We start from the raw sequence: 5,657 nt of genomic DNA on the forward strand, positions 1-5,657 counted from the left end.
TTGCATACTTCTCACAGGGCTTGTGCCTAACACATTCCCAAGGAGCAACTGTTGAATGAAGAAGGAAAAGGAGTTACTTGGCGTGTGCTGTGTGGAGGAGGTGCATCTATTAACTGACTCTCTCAGGGTTGAAAGAGGGCTGGACGGTACTCATTTTGCATTATAGCTGTGGTGCCATTTGCAAGTTGTGGTTTCTTTTTCCTTTAATGGTATGTTTCATATTAATAAGACATTTTGATTGTGATTTTGAATGAAAGTTAACAGAGCAAACTGGTTTTTCATTCAACCATTCACACACAGTTTCTTTTATAGCATTAGCTGCAATGCTCACAATGTAGTTGCCCTTTCCCCAGTCATCTACAGTATTTTAGCATCACCACCACCTTCCTCATTCTTGTGAGGAAGCCCAGAGTTCTGAGTGTGAGCTCTGAGGGGTGTCGGGCTCAGCCATCTCCTCTCCTTCGACTTCCCTTCCCTTTGCTGTGCTGGGCGCTGTGACTCCCCACCCTGCATGATGCTCACACTATTCCTTGGTTTTCTGTTCTCTTCTACAGCCCAGTTTCTGAGGCTCATCCTTCTGAGCTGCCTGTCCAGAGGAACAGTGAAAATATTGGGACCACGTCCGGGGGAGCCCAAAGACAAAGGACTTAATTGAACCCCAGAGACAGAAATAGGTAGTCAACTTGGGTGAGTATGACACCAATGACACAGGTGCCATGAGAGGTGGTTGGCAGGGGAGAAAGAACTGAAGCAGGGGCCTCTGGGGCGAAGGTCCTAGCTTCAGTCTATCACCACTGTGCAAGATGAGGCACCTAGTTAAGATTCCATTCCTTTCCCGAGGGTCTGGGTCTGTGCTCACAGCTCAATCCAGGACGGATGATCCTGTAATTACCGGATAGGTTGTGGTTTCAGGACTCCTAGATTCCAGCTCTCCCAGAAGTGCTTCAGTGCTGAGTCACCTCATAGACTCCCAGAGTCTGGGGCAGGGAGAGGAAACAAAATTAAAAATCCATTCATGGCTTTTCTTATTGGCACAGCTCTGCTGGAAGTCTGAGTGGGAGAGGAGGTTGGAAGTTCTGGCTTAACGAGGTGTTGTGACCGTGTCCCTGCTGGGAAGTGACTGCAGGCTTGGTGGGGTCGGCCAGAGGTGACAAGGAGGCCCCCTACACAAACACACACAAGGTTAGGTGGAGAGGAGGCATCCCCAAGACTTTGCTTAGAATACAGCTTCATGCAGGCAGCACAACAACTTGGGGAGATCAGGGCCCTTTTCAGGATCAAAATAACACAAACGTGTTGTGGGAATAGAACAGGAACGCCACTCCTTCCACTCTCCCTGGCCAGTCAGTCCCTGAGACAGAATGAAAACAACTCTGAGTTCTTTTCACTATCAAACATTAAAACGCTTGTGGGACAAGTTCATAGTCATAGTTATGAAGTGATTCTCTGCATCCCTGCATTCCCCACCAAGAAGGCGATCCAAACAGTCTTCTAACAGCTCATATAATCCAGTTAGAGTCAGCTGTGGGGTTGTTTTGCCTTGTGGGGAGTGTTTCCATCCACGCGTGTTATTTTGTAGAGACAAAACCGGGGGACATGAGAGTTGTCAAGGCAGCACCTCCTGGTGGTAGCACTCTGACCCAGTCTTTTTGACCAAGGTAACTTTTACTCATCTTCCTTTAGGCTCACAAAGTGTTTCCCGGAACCGTCACATGGAGGAGATGTCAGTTACAATACCACGTAATCCTCATTCTGATACTGAACATCTCTAACGGTTCTTCTGCACAAGAACAACAGCTCATGTGAGGTGGGAGGCATGAATGTTAAGGAATGGACTAAGCACTCCGAACACTGCTGACCTGTGTCCGGTGTAAGAGTCTTTCTTTTTTGAAGATGGACTGAGAAATCACATCCCCATCACAGTCTTGTCTTGTCTTTTATTCCATGAGTTGTCACTATTCAGTTCATACCCGACCTTCAGAGGAGACACTATGTGTGATTTCACCAGTGTAGTGACAAGAAATGGTATGTGCTGATTAAATGTTTCTGCTTGTCCTTCATGTGACTGCTCATACAGATAGGTTCACTCTTCAATTTAAGATGAATTCTTGAAGGGGTATCAGCTGAAAACACAGCTGTTGAATGTCTTCTGATGGGACAGATGGGACCACTTAAGGATGCATTTAAAGAATTGCGCATAACCCAGTCCCAGGAAGAGCACAGGTACTAGCTTCACTCATTTCCATGTGTTCTTACTGCTGATTTTTGCTATCAAGTGTAAAAAGAGCAAAAACTATGTGGGGATGGCCACATACAACCTTTACCAATTCCACTAAGGGGAACTGTGCCCATCAACAAGATCAACATCACCAAACCTCTTTTTCAACACCAATCTTACTGCTTTACTGGGTCCAAAATCGGAAGCACTAGCTCATAGACCACACAGAACCATGTTGGGGAAATCACAAGGTTATGATCCAAGTTAGTAGCAGAAAACAATCAGGACAGCTTCTGAAACACGCTCACAAGTGCCTCAGCCTTGAGCTTCCCTGCTTTCGGTTAATGTTACAAAGCTCTCAGACCTGCCAATGGTTCCTCACCGTCACCACAATTGACAAAGAATCTCAGGCACAGACTCTCAGCTCTTGTTCTGTGGCATCGCAGTGCCAAAGCCTCATCTCATGTCAGATCTCTGCTTCTCCATTGTGACAGCTATGGCTACTGTTACGTAGGCCTTAGTCTGGCTAACATAAGAATCTCTGGCTCTGAAGGACTCACTAAATTCTCTTGTTTCTTTTGCTGGTAATGAAAATCCTCCAATTCTGCTGCTGGACCTGCTGAATTTCATGGTTAGAATATCAAATCTCATTGAGGATAGTCTAATATCCTATTCACACATTGCCACCCATTCACGCAGCAAAGTAAGTTAATGGATAGGAAAGCCTTTTTTGGGCAATAAACTCTTAACACCATATAAACCATCTTACAACCAAGCACAAAGGAGCATACAAAAGCTGAATAATGAATATAGAAGACAGAACAAGAATTGATGCCTTTGAATTAGTGTTGGCAAAGAAAATTGCCTATGCTGTAGACTGCCAGAAGAATGGACAAATGACTCTTGAAAGTAGATCCAGAGTACTCCTTAAAGGAAGGATGGTCAGACTGCATTTCACAGGCCTTGGACATGTTATCAAGATGGTCCAGACCCTAGAGAAGGACACTAAGTTTGGTAAAGTAGAAGATGGGCGGGGGAGGGAATACACTCAAGGCAATGAACTGACAACATTGGCTGCAACAGTGGGCTGTGCAGGAACAATTGTGAGGGTGGTGGAGGACTGGAAAGTGTTTCTTTTTGTCACATATAGGGCTGGATTGCTACGAGGCAGAACCAGGGAGCTTTGGTGGCCTAGTGGTCAGGAGCTGTGCTGCCAACCCAAAGGCACAAGGTTTGAATCCACCAGTTGCTCTGTGAAAGAAAGATGGGCAATCTCTTCCCAAGTGATTTACTACCTTTGAAAACCTGCTGGAGAATCAGCTATGGGTCAACAGGACATAATGAGAATATGCATCAGAACCACTCATGACACCTAACACAATGACAGAAAGTTTCTTTGTGTGTTTATTTAATGACTGTAGAACACAAATGTACACATTTTTATTTAATCCAATACTTTGGGATCATTAAGAAAGTTACTTGGTTATTCCATTGTTCCAGATTCTCCTCCGACAAAATTATGTACTTATTTCAAAGACAGTTACTTTGAACCAAATAACACTTGTATGGTACTTTGAATTTTACTCAGAGGCAAATAAATGATCAATATAAAACCTCCTATGCTATCTTCTAGCAGTCCCAGCTAAATAAAAATTGACTTAAGAGGGATCTTAACCTTTCTAAATGTCATTGGTGGACATGTTTCAGGAGTGTCTTAAAATTCAACCCATCAAGTGAGTTTATTTTTCATACCACAGGTTCTTCATAGCAGTATTCTACAGTATCCAATAGTTGATTGAATCAAGCATGCAAAATTCTGCTATAAGCCATGTCTACCTGTAATAGATCTATTACACAGCAATCAATTAATTAAGGGATCCATAGAAATGCTTTCTGAAGCTTCCAGTGTCCAACAAAAACTTTACTGGAATAGTGCGGAGAGCGGGGATGAGGAAACTTCACTCACAAAGCTCTCTGCTGATTCAGGATCTCTGAGTGTCGTCTTGCAAGCTGAAATGCTCTGGGGCGGAATTTTCTCCTCAAGCCTTGTTTTGAGAAACAGCTTCTCCTTTGGCTCATTTGCCGCTTCAATGAACTCAGCTAAATGTTGGATTAAATGAGGAGTTAGGAAAGTGTGTCATTGCTGGTCATCTCTCTATCCTGCACAGTGCAGTTACATTGGGCACATCTCTCTGGTTGACATTCAGAGAATGTGGAGAAGACCCTAGAAACCAGTTTATACTCAGGAGACTTCACCACCAGTGAGATGGCATGAGGCAGAGAAGTGCCAGTGTCTCAGCTGACATGATTCACTTGAAGCTTGGGATTTAAACAGAGTATGTGCTGGTAAAGGAGGACTTTCCACTAGCCTGTTAATTAAAGCCATCCCCCAATAGCACTGCGTGTTTTTATTGCTTACAGGCAGTCCTCTGTGTTAGAGATCTGTTCCCAAGCAGGTCTCTAAGGATTTGTGGAAAAGTCAAAGGAGGAGCATATACTTCTTGTCTAGCCTCGTTTAAAGCAAGAAGGGGGAAAGTCAAATAATGTATAGGACTACTGTTGTAAAACGGGACTGACATCAGGGTTGAGAGAAGACAGAAAAGGAGGGGAGGAACGGTGTATACTGCATTGAAACAGATGAGGGAGAGAACTGTTTAAAAGGGATATATTAATGGATATACTTGTCATTACAGAAGTCCAGAGTGAAGGCAGCACAGTGGAGTGGACTTGGGGGAAGGGATTGCATAATAATGAAAGAGTTTTTCTTTCTTTTCAAGAAGAGTGAATTGGGGGGGAGGGGATAGGTAGGGAGAAAAGTGCAACAATGAATGACTGGAAACCCTAAGTCTCCGTAAACTTTCATTCAGATTAATTTAAAAAAAAAGCAAGAAGGGGCATGAAGCCTTATCAAGTCTTTAAAAGCTGCATGTGAGTAAGTGAAGGTGATTGTGATGAAGAATTTCATGCAATTAGAGGTTGGTTCAATTGCTTCAAAGTGAAGGCAAAGTCACATATCACCAAACGACAAGTAAGAGTTGTTGGTAAGCTGCACCTTCCTCAACCGGAGACTCCAGTCCTCACTGTTTCCAGTTAACCAACAGGAACAAACACAAAATGAACATTTCTGCAACAATGAATGAATGAAAATCCAAAATCTCTGTAAATGTTCATTGAAATGAATAAAAAAATTGTAATAAAAATAATTAAATATTTTTTTAAAAAAATGAGCATTTCAAGATCAATCCTGAAATACAACGTGTTGAGTTATGCGATAACATCCACATAGTTACAAGGGAGACCAGTTAATGCAACTATTGTTTACATTTACTTATCAATCACTAATGCTAAAGCTGAAGAAATTGAAGATTTCCCCAACTTCTTTTGTCTGAAATTGAACATGTAGACAAAATGCATGGATAATTACTGTTGTTGTTATGTG

This window comes from Elephantulus edwardii, unplaced genomic scaffold (genome assembly GCF_000299155.1).
Source record: "Elephantulus edwardii isolate Elephantulus edwardi_28Jun2011 unplaced genomic scaffold, EleEdw1.0 scaffold00118, whole genome shotgun sequence".
Taxonomy (NCBI): domain Eukaryota; kingdom Metazoa; phylum Chordata; class Mammalia; order Macroscelidea; family Macroscelididae; genus Elephantulus; species Elephantulus edwardii.